The sequence below is a fragment of the Lissotriton vulgaris genome, chromosome 1_1 (genome assembly GCF_964263255.1).
Source record: "Lissotriton vulgaris chromosome 1_1, aLisVul1.2, whole genome shotgun sequence".
NCBI classification, from domain to species: domain Eukaryota; kingdom Metazoa; phylum Chordata; class Amphibia; order Caudata; family Salamandridae; genus Lissotriton; species Lissotriton vulgaris.
The window spans coordinates 594,139,134-594,151,339 of record NC_141685.1 but is presented as its reverse complement, the minus strand read 5'-3'; the positions used below and the strand labels follow the sequence as shown (position 1 = coordinate 594,151,339).

The 12,206-nt window shown below is 47.2% G+C and overlaps 1 protein-coding gene across 1 annotated transcript in view; it reads left to right on the top strand.

Annotated features, from left to right (window-relative positions):
- MCOLN2 (mucolipin TRP cation channel 2) overlaps positions 1-12,206 on the top strand; it is a 416,948-nt gene that overhangs the window by 68,850 nt on the left and 335,892 nt on the right. The gene's annotated exons all lie outside the window — the stretch shown is intronic.

The following is a 12,206-nucleotide window of genomic DNA, read 5'->3' as shown; positions in this document are numbered from 1 at the left end:
ATAGCCTGGGAGGATTTAAGCCAGGCAGCAGACACTAAAAATAGTAAATTGTTCTGGGATACTGTTAATAGTTCCTTTTTGAAGGATGATCATATACCAGAACTTAATTGCTATATTAACTGCAACTCCTGGGTAGAACATTTTTCAAAATGTTTTCATCCAATCGATAGAGATGCACCTTCCACTTTGCCTACCCTATTTCCTACTGACTGGCCAATAATACCCATGTCTATTAGTATAGAGTAGGTTACAGAGGGTATACTTAGTAGTAAGGGGGGTAAGGCACCGGGACCCGATGGGGTCCCGATAGACCTTTATAAAAATGAAATGGTCCTATGGCCCCCGCTTTTAACTAGAGTTTTTAATGCCGCCGTTGAGAGCCAATTTCCATCATCATGGGGCCAGTCAATCATAATACCAATTCACAAGAAAGGAGTAAAAACCGACGTCCGTAATTACAGTCCAATCTCCTTACTGGATTCCTCTATTAAGATCATGAGTAGGGTCATGCCATCAAGATTAGAAGCCTGGGTTACAGAGAAATCGGTCCTTACACAAGTTAAATATGGATTCAGAAAAGGAGTAGGCACACTAGAGCTGTGTCTCAACTTGGATCTTTTGATCGGCAAGTATACCCTAGCAAAGGAGGGTAATTTGTATTTGTTTTGCTGACCTCAGCAGTGCTTTTGATTTGGTAGACCATTCTAATTTATGGCCCTTATTGTTAGAAATGGGTGCACCTAAAGAGATAGTTTATTTTTTGGCAAGATTATATGGGGAGCTGTCAAGTAAGGTGCGGTACGGTTACTTAGGCGAATATACCCCCCTTTTTAAAGTTAAGAGGCATCCGACAGGGCTGCGTCCTAGCGCCACTACTTTTTTCATTGTTCATCAATGATGTAGACGCAGCCCTGAAATTGTTCGAGTCTGATGCGCTGATGGTGGATGGGAACCCTAACCCAATTCTCTTGTACGCTGATGATGCGGTTTTACTCTCTCGCACCCCCATTGGGTTACAGCATCTTATCGATAATTTTACTGCTTTTATTGCTAAATGAAAGCTTTTAATTAATACATCGAAAACCTTTGTTATGGCTTGCGGCAGGAACCCAATAACATCCAGATCTTACCATATAGAAGGCTCTATGGTCTAGATAGTCAAAACATTTTGTTATTTGGGTATTACATTTGCAGGGAACAGGCATGGGCTCAGGAACAGGAAAATGCTTGTTCTAAGATGTTGACAAATATCAATGGTATTTTTAGATTTGCTGCTAAACTTGGCCATCGACGTATCAAAGATATGTTGACAATCTATGAGATACGATGTGTTACTGCAGCACTTTACGGGGCAGGTGTATGGGGACATTGCCACGGTAATCTATTACAACAAACTGAAAACTTTTTTTAAACGCTTGTTGTGTGTCCCTTTATCGGTCTCTACGGAACGTATTCATCATGAGGTGGGCATTAAATATGTTTCAGATGTGGCTTCATTGCGCCCTCTTCTACTATGGAAATCGATATGGTCAAAAGAGGAGACAATGTTCACCCAATCTATCATACGGGACTGTCTCAAAATGGAGAATTGTCTAAGAATACCTTGGCTTAATTATATCTTGTACTGGTTTAAACTCTTATTTAATTGTGATATTCGGCTGGACCCTAAGTGTTAGATTTTGTTGACTGAACGGAGATAAAATTGATTCTATTAACCCATAAAAGAGAGGTCTGTTCCCGTGTTATCAAGAACCAATCAACCTTTATTTTTTATCTGCAACTGGATCTTAAACAGGGTTTCCAATCTTACCTGTCAGTCGTGACAAGAGCATTACATCGATTTGTGTTGACACGCTTAAGATTGGGTACCATACATCATCTTGTTAATTTCCCAATTATGAAACAGTGCTCTGCTCAACCATGCACATTTGATGGAGTTTCCCGACAAAGCTGCTGGCTGGCGCTCCCGGGGCCTCAGTTAACCCCTTCCTGAGCGACTCCGAAGAGGAAGATGAGACGGCGGATGACCTTGTTGACCTTGAGACCTTGACCCTTGTTGGCGGGCTGGAGTGCAGAGGCTGCGCGGATGTCGCGGCGCGGCCCAGATGATGCAAGAATACGGCCCTGGTGCGAGAGGGGGACCAGAAGTTCTGTGAGCCTCACGGACATTAGAGGCGGCTCTGCCCTGTGCCGGCGCCTGACTCTGCATGCAGTGTGAGCGGCCCGGCTCGGAGGCAGGTGTGTCATCGGCGACAGCGGGTGAGTCCAGTACGCGCGCTGGGAGAAGTGCCTGTGGGGACTGTGTTACGGGCTTGCAGGACTGTACTGCAAGCCTGCTGTGCTTGCGTGTGGGAGCAGAGGCCAGCGCGCAGAGAGGCCAAGGCAGTGGAGCCTCTCGCTCACGGCCAGTCGAGCTGCTATCCCACACTTCACTAGTGAATTCACTAATTGAATGGGCGCCCTGAGATGTTTTGAGGAGGGGGAGCACAGTGGTGACCTAGACAGTCTCACTTGTACAGTTCAAGCACCCCCATGTTATGATTGAACCAGAGAATCAGTAGCAGAGGCAACACAAAGAAAGGACCACTCCCCTCAGGTCGCTGCTAAAACATGGACCCCGGGAGCAAACATTAAGAAAGGACCATGCAGGATTGCGGAAGCAGGCTTGGCTTGGAAAGAGTAATAGGACTAATCCACAGATAAAGAAGCAGCCATCTTGGAACGATCAACTCACTATATGATCTACATACACTAGGATATAGCAAGATTAGGGAGACCGGGACACTACCTAAAACTGGGACATAGTAAGACAAGGTAATCTCATACCATATGATGGTATGAGATTGTACACCCGCCCCCAGACCTACCAGCAGAAACGAAGGGGCCCAAGTAAGTCGGTCTCCAATTCTAGTGAGACTGTTTGTCCTCTGCTGATACACCCTACCAATCCTCACAAAATGGCGGCCACCTAGAGGCTTCGGCAGCAACTGTCCGACGTGGGCACCCTTCAGTGCGGGGACTGACGCCTTCCCCCCCTGCCTCTCCTCAACCCTGTGGGGGCCCGACACCTTCTGCCCTACTAAGCGATGATTGAGCCTGTTAATTGCTGAGCTCCACAGGAGGGCGGAAAGGCTCACACTCTCTTCAGCGCAGCAAGTCCTCTGCTGATACATCATTTAGGCCTTTTACAGCTGCTCAGCAAGTAGTGCCAGATGCATCGTTTAGGCCTTTACAGCTGCGCAGCAAGTAGGGCCAGCTGCACCATTTAGGCCTTTTACAGCTGCGCAGCAAGTCGTGCCAGCTGCACCGTTTAGGCCTTTTTTCAGCTGCGCAGCAAGTAGTGCCAGCTGCACCGTTTAGGCCTTTTACAGCTGCGCAGCAAGCAGTACCAGCTGCACTGTTTTGGCCTTTTACAGCTGTGCTGCAAGTAGTGCCTGCTGCATCGCTTATGACACCTTTATCAGTGGGGACATTTCTGATTGAGTCAGGACTCTCGCTGCATTGGCAGCAACCTTGACATTATGGTTTCTGATTAGGGTCCAATAGTGGTCTGCTGAGATTATGGGCGTACAATGCGGTTGGTGCCGAATGTGCTTATGTTACAGGCTGATGCTAAGTACAGTGATCACCAATAGTCACTGGGTGTTCGTTTGTGATCTGCTTTACTTTGACTAATTGTGCATTGTGATGGTTTTGACAGTGATCCAGTTGGTCCTATCATATGTAATCATTTCCCTTGTAAATATGATCTTGTGCCAGTTGGTTTCATATACACCTAGATGAAGAGCCCAACAAATACCCACCTCTCTTCCCGGACAACACATTAGTTCAGTTTTCCACTCCCGACGCCTGGAATATGTGCCTCCTTTTAGTCCTTATACTTCTCATCACCACCGCTCTCCTAGTAACACCTGTCTCATACCCCCCGCACTCTTTCTCACGTTCCCAACATGGCCACCTCTCGAGTTAAGGATGGAATTAACTGCTACAAAATCATCTATCCTCCTGGCCAAACTAAAGCTTCAGTAAAACGATTGAAGCATAAAACTATTGAACGTTTCCCTGATTCCCTTTTTGTTGACCAATTTTACAATTGTCGTTCTGGGAAACGCAAAAATGATTTCATTTTCTTCACTCACGACACCCCTTCTTGGTCCTCCAGCTTATTTAATTCCCTTAACGGGAAACAACTAAAGATTTCCCCCTCTGCGTATTTCAACGGCTCCCTCACCATCTCAATCTATAACAACGGTACGGTCTTGATCCAAGGCAAAGACACCTGTCTCTCTCTCTTTGACCACCTCTTCCCCTCCCTACTCACCTCCTCTGCGACCAGGTTTTCCCCTGACTCTCCATCTAGCTCCACCCTTTACTCCCTTTCTCCCCCCTGACCCCTCTACACTCCAATAGGCTGCACCCTCGGGAGGCTCAGCTCAGCCCTCTTCCCTCCCCCTCCCCTACCCTCCCCCTCCCTTGTGCCCTCCTCTCCCTTTACTCCCACTTCACAGTATGCCCCCCCCCTTCGTCACGTCAGCCTTACCACTAGGTAATACGCTCCTCGTCCAATCTGCACCGTCCCGGTACCCCAATCTCATTTCTTCCCCCTATTCCTATCTTGTACTCCCTTTTTTATTCCACCCCTCCGCCAACCTCCTCCCCCAGCTAACTTTCCTTATGCTCCCATCATTCCTCCCTCTTCCCTACCCCCTCCTCCCCTCACTTCTTTCCCCGGTTTCTTCACAATCCCATTGCATCTCTCTCCTCCCCCCCACTCCGCCAGCAATGCTGTGCTGCCCCCTATACCCCCCTGGTAACCCTTTCCATCTCCCCCCATCAGGCCCAGCAGAACCATTTCCTTTCGTCAACTTCCCCTTCTCCCAACCCCCCCACTCTACCAGATACCTGTTCCCTCACAGCCACCTCTCCTAGCCAACAGGACCTCTCCAACCACCTCCCCTCTTTTCCTTCCAAACCTCCTACACTCCTATGATACCTCACAGTCCTTCCCTCCTTCCCCACCGTCTTGTTCCACACCCATCTCTCCCTAAACATGTCCTAAATTCCTTTCCTTCGTGCAACGCAAACAAAGACAACTCTCACTTCACCTCTGATACACCAACCCCCGCTCTCAACCTCCACCTTTCCCCACCTATGAACCCTATACCTAAACTCTCCTCCTGTCCTCCCACCTCTCCTTGCCTCCCACCACCTATATCACCCCCTCCTTTTGCTATCGAGACACCCAACCTTCCGTGCTCTGCCCTACTCTCTTGAAAATAAGCTATGCTCTCTTATCACCTCCATCTCCCAGCTTGTAGCTTCCATTTCACTTTTAAGCTCTAAGACTTCAACTTTCCCATTCACCTCAACTCCTATGAAAAACTCTCACCTTCCCACGAGATGCACCTTGCCCCCTCACCCCATCATAGCCAAGCATAACCGGTTGTCTGCAAACATCGCTCACTCACACAAGCCCTTGAACGCGCCCTTCTTCAACCAGCATCTCCGAGTAAACCACCACCTACTCTATTCCAAACATCTCCTCTGTCAGAACCAAGCATCCACCTAAACCCTCCTGTGCACCCCCATATAGGTATAATATCCCTATCACCCTTCTTAGCCCAAGTGCCCCCATCACCAAAATAGTCTCGAAAGAACTGCGCTGCCTGCTCCACAACTGCAGATCTGCAATAAAACACAAACTCGAAATCTCTGATACCATCACCCTTCACAATATTGACCTGTTCTTCCTAACAGAGACCTGGTTCAACGATACCTCTCACTCTATGTTTGATCTCCTTCTACCCACAGGCTATTCTATTTTCAGGAATGACAGACCTATCAAAGTTGGGGGAGGTGTTGCAGTCCTCTTTAGAAACTCCCTTCAACTCAAGGTTTTTCCCATCCGCGCCTTCTGCACTTTTGAATGTCTATCTCTTGAGCTTCAACTACACCACCTCTCACCCCTCAGATTCCATGTCATATACCGCCCACCTGGCAGCGGCCCTTCGTTTATGGAGGAACTCACTGACTTCATCAGCGACCAATACGCATAAAGTGACAATCAGACCTTCGTGGGTGACTTCAATCTCCACTGGGGCTCCCTACAAGACTCTTCCGCAATCTTGCTTGCCACCTTCCTCTCTACAAACTATCTTATCCAACACTGCACAGAATCAACACACTCTAAGGGCTCAATCCTGGACCTTGTTATTTCTAAAGCAGGCATGCTTTCTATCGCTACCCCTATTCACGTAGACTGGTCGACCACCTCCTCATTCCATTCTCTCTTCACCTAGCACACTCTATAACTCTTGGGCTACCTCCTGTTTCCGTGACGCAAAACATGTTGACACTGTTTCCCTCTGTGAATCAGCTTTGCTGTCACTTCCAAGGCTAGACCCGAACCTAGATGTTGACGATCTCACCTCACAATGCCTCTCAGTCCTTGCAGTCTAAATCAATAGCGTCGCACCTCTCCAAAGCAAAAAGAAAAGGCCCATTCCCTCAGCACCCTGGTTCAACAAATCCCTGTATGAAGAAAGGAAGCACCTAAGACTCCTGGAGAAACAATAGAGGCAAGCACCCTCCACCGATAATTTGGCTACGCTTCTTTCAGCAAGATCCAAGTACCACAAGCCAATCTTCCTTGGGAAAGCATCACATTTCAGAACCCTCCTTGACTCAGCTAAAAATAGACCCAAAAAACTATTTGATCTCATCAAGAATACTAACTACTCTCCCCCAACCTCCAAATTGGAGGATTCTACAAAGAAAGCTGCTTATTTAGCTGTATTCTTTGACAAAAAAGTGAAATCACTTGTGGTTCAGGTCGCTCATCCTACCTCTCCAGAGGAGCGCAAATCACTAGCCATTTGGCAGAACTTCGACCCCATCTCTGAAGATGTCCTCCTCAAGTGCATCCTCCAAACAAAGCCCTCCAACCACTCGCTCGACCCCATCACTAGTGCCATTGCCATTGCCTTCTATACCCATTCTCTTCCCTATTGGACCTCGGTCAACCTCTCCCTCTGTCAAGGCTCCCTTCCTGTTCCCTTCAAAAATGGGCAGGTCACCCCTCTGCTTAAAAAACCCACTGTGGATGTGAATGACCTCAACAACTTCCGCCCCATCACTAACCTACCCTTTCTTGCGAAGATCACAGAAAGATGTGTTGCGAAACAACTCTCTCGTCATATCAAGGACAATGATCTTCTTGACAATGTTTAGTCCGGCTTCATCCAAAACTGTAGCACTGAAACTGCCCTGCTGCAAGTGATCGATGACGCGCTGCGAATACTAGACTCAGGGGGGTCCTGTCTTCTAATTCTCCTTGACCTTTCGGCAGCCTTTGACTCTGTCAATCACAACAACCTCCTCAACACTCTTCAGCAGAGAATGGGCATGGAGGGCACTGTGCTTAAATGGTTTGCTTCTTTCCTTTCTGATAGACCCCAAATGATCTAAATAGTGGACAGTCTTTCATCTCCTTTGGCGGTGGGTCAAGGTGTTCCCCAAGGCTCTATTCTTGCACCCAATTTTTTTTTTTTTTTTAAAATTTTTGAAACCTTTATTGTGCATCAGAGAAATACAGTTACGGGCCCACAACCACACGGGCCGGCCTCGAAGCAATTAATAGCACAAAAAGTAAGGATAGGGAAGTCCAGCAGTCCCAAACAACAAAATGCGAAAAGTGTCCAGGACATGGCATATGGAAAGAGGGACCGCCGGGTAAAGGAGGAATTAGGTTAATTTTATATTTTGTAGATAAGAAGGATCAGACTCGAGCAATTTATCAAAGCAGATGGCAGGCAATGAACCAGCAAATCAGCGACAGTATGAGAGAGAATAATTGAAAAAGCAGCAAAGAATAATATACTTCAGGATAATACCACGAACAGACAGTACATGCTGGCGATCGCCCGCCCCACGGACTCAGTACTCCCACATCCACAATAATAAAACAATGAGCAGCAGAAAGAATACTCCGCGCTACCCCTAAACACCCGTCTGACCCAAAGAGAAAAGGAAAAAGGAAGAGAAACCAAGAAAAGGACAAAATGGAGGCCCATAGAAACTGAAACTAAACAAAATCCCCACCCCCAACCCCCCCACCCTGCACGCATGCGGAGGCTACGGCCTACCCCCCCCTAGCAGTGTGCCTGTCGCCCAGAAATAGAACCCGAAATTTAGAACAGAAAAGGGAAAGAAGAAAAGAAAAGAAATAACGTAATTCACAGAAGATCGGAGGAGGGCCACAGAGATAAAACCAAAACTACCAGCACATATCACTCTGGCCGCCCGATCCCAGACCCCGCCACCAACACAATACCTATATTCAATGACCCCAGCAGTCCATCAATATCCTAGCAGTACAAGAAAAAACCCTCCGAACATAAGAGGAGACAACCTCAACCTTGCCCCTTACGATGCGAAGCAGCGACATAGTCCAGCCCCATGGTAGACATCTTGGAAGAGGCGAGCGAGCAAAGTGACCACATCTGAGCGGGGGGTGTCCATCAAAGTCCATCCGAAACACAGCCATGTAGATGACAATGGTACAGGAACCACCCGGCCAGGGCAGTGGCAGCAGCTGCAGAATAACGTAGGAAGCATCTCCAATAGACCACAAAGGAATATCCAAACATGGCGTCCGTAGATAAGACCCCATCCCCTGAATCAGCACACAGACATCCGACCGCTGCGTTTCCATCACAGACAGCGTCTCAAGGATATCGAAATCACATACCTCCAACTCCTCCGAGCACATCTGGGCAGGTAGTCCACAGAAGTCGGACACAAGATGCAGCGCAGCGTCCCGCACTCGTGAATGTGCCCGGTCTGGTAGAAGCACAACAGAGACAACAGCATCTAGACGGTGCCCTAGGTCACAGGCGTTTTCACGTAAAGCAGTTCGAAAGGTATCCAGGGCTTCCAAAATGTCCGCAATCCGCACTGGTGCCTTAGGAGGGAAGGATGTGGCGATTCCCTGTTTACGGGGCTCGGAAACTCGTGGCAGCCCACCAGACCGGACACCCACGTCTCCATAGCAAAGCTGAGCACCTCGCCGGTGCCCTTCATAGCATCGCCGGGCCGGGGGCACAAAGGGAACATAGACCATCCTGCACTGTGCAAGTGTAAACAGAGCGTCAGCAGCGGCCGTGTCCCCAGGTGCAGTCCGGGATCGTGAGAAATAAGTTGCGGTTGCTCGGTCTTCAAGATGGCTCCCACCGCATCACACAGTGAGGGAGGAGGCGAACAAAGGCATCCACAAGTCTGGGCAGTGATACATTGTTGCGATCGCAGCCGGCATGCCCCCCGCGTAAAGAGGAGCAAAGCGAGGCAGGATATAAAGTAGCAAAGGAAAGACCCAATGCAGCCGCTGCACTCCGTAGGCCGGCTCGGCCCCGTCTACTATGGCCGCTGTTGTTGTGGGTGAAGGCAGCCGATCCCGGGGAACAAAGACCCTGCAGCGCCGGGCGGCGTCCGGGAGAAGGCGAGAACGCTACACCGCTTCCACTGCAGGGAGCGCATAGAGAGACACACCATCAGAGTTGGGGTCCTCTCCCATGCCCGAAAATTCGACTCAGGAGCAGGATGGATGCAAGGATAGGTCACGGGACGGGAGGAAAGCGGAAGGGTCGGCGGAGCCGAAGGACTAGGCAGCCATCATGGTTGCAGGCTAGGCTCCTCCCCCTGCACCCACATTGTTAAATCTCTATTTGGAACCTCTGGGAAATCTCCTAAGTAAATCTGGGGTCAACTATCATCTCTACGCAGACGACACTCAAATCTACCTCAAGGTTGCCTCCACTCACGATCTCTCCGTCCTAAGCTCTACCCTCGACTCCATTCAAAACTGGATGTCAACACATCAACTGATTCTGAATCCCTCCAAAACTGAATTCCTCCTCCTCTCCTCCTCACTTTCTCCTCCCTTGGTTCAATCATGGATGGACCAGATGAATCTGCTGAACAATAAACCCATCATAGTCGACAGCGCAAAATCCCTTGGTGTCATACTCAACACAAAACTCAATCTACTCTCCCACATTAATTCAATTGCAAAGTCTGCCCGATACCAACCGCGCTTTCTTTGAGGGATTCGTCGCTTCTTCCTGGAGCATGACCTTAAAACCCTGGTCCAATCGCTGGTCCTCTCCAGACTGGACTACTGCAATTCTCTTGTGACTGGCCTCCCCAAATCCCACCTGTCCCCCCCATAAGTATGTTCTCCATTCAGCAGCTCGTTTCATTCATGGGGCCAAAAGAAGCGACCACATCACTCCCATGGTATCCACCCTCCGCTGGCTTCCCATCGAGGCTAGAACTATCTACAAGACTACCTGCATCACCCACAAAGCCTTGCACTCCTCCTCTCCACGCTACCTGGCGAATTAACTGAAACTCTTTGGAGGCTCTAGACCATCACGAAATGCGGAAAATCTACTGCTTGAACCTCCCACTTTCAAGAAGGAAAGATCGCTGGCCCAATCCTTTTCAGGCAGAGCGGTGAGAATCTGGAACTCACTTCCGCCTCAGCTCCGGACCACCACCTCCTCCCAGGCCTTCAAAACTGACCTCAAAGTTCTCCTCCTTCAAAGACACTTCCAAATGTAATCCATGCCCTCTCTATTATCTGAAGGAAGCTCTTCCATTATAGAAAAATCTACTTTACATGACTATGGAAGTGTCTTCCCTGTGTGTTCTTGTGGTTTGAGAGTCTGCCATTTATTGCAGTATTATCCTTTTACCTGTGTTTGGTACTCATGTGTAACATGCACCCGTCACTTTCTCTTGTAACACACTGTTTTCTACCTCTTACATTTGTTTGTTTTCAATACCTGCACAAGTGCCACCAGTGCCTACGTAACATTTGTTCTTGTGCTTGAGTGTCCTCCATATATTGCAGTATTATACCTCTATGTGTACTTTGTTCGCTTTTGTAACCTGCATACGTCACTTTTTCCTCCTGTAATGCACCGTTTGCTACCTCTTGTATTTTGTTGGCTCACGATTGTCACTTCTGTAATGCACCGTTTGCTACCTCTTGTATTTTGTTGGCTCACGATTGTCATTTTTGCTTCATTTAATGTAACGTTTGCTTTTGTATTTTGCTCACTTGTAATGTTCTCATTTATCAGTTCTGTTCCTATTGTGAAGCGCTCGGACACCTTCGGGTAAAGTCTGCGCTATATAAAAACGCATAAATAAATGTTATTATTTTGCAAACTTGACTCTCATTTTAGAAAATGTTATTTATAACAATTCTTTTTATATTATAATATAAGATCTACTCAAGACGCCATGAAGTTGCCCCTTAGATTAGAGGACCCAGGATTTGGTTTTTTTATTTAGCTATATTTCTTCTGAAATCTATCAGTATTGGGAAATCTATGATCATTGACACTTGACTGAACGATTTTTAGGGCATCATGTAACTTTATGCATTTGCACTTTTTGTACTAGGACCATATATGTTTATATAAATCGCTAGGGTCCATACATAAATCGGGCACACGCACTTTGTATCTGGATTATTATGTCTAAGAACCATTATGTGCCTATATTTGATTAAATTTGTAGTCTATATTTTATAATTATCATTGTATTCATTTATGATTGTACTGCTTATATTGTTGATTTATTTAACCAAATAAAAGCTTTCAAATTGGATGTGGTAACATGGCAGTGACGGCATGACGTCCGTGCGAACATCTTGTGCACAGCTAGCTTGCCCATTGGCAGATGCCTTTTACTAAAGGCAAGGTGACAATTTAAAAACTAGAATGCAAACCTAATTCTAAATATTATATTACTGTTGCAAGAGGTTCTTCATCTCGTCCAAGGATCTCTAGGCTATTCTGCTTGCAATTGCCTCCATATGCGCACAGACGCACCGCCATGCTTTTCCTCTTCAAATGTCAGTATCTTTGGTGCTGGGCTGTCAAGTGATCCAGCAAGAAAGGAGGATGTGAAAAGTACATTGGTATTGTAAAAATATTCTTTCATTCAAGACATACAAGACCGAATGAAAAGCAGGCCTTGCTATATTTGCCTTGCATTTAATTGCTTTGATTTCAAAAATATTTGCCAAAAATACCTTCTACTATTTTTTACTGGACTTGTATCAATCAATGTACAATCTATGTGATGATCTGTCCACAATATTGTTATATTCCCAAGAATGTGTTTTGATGAGCTGT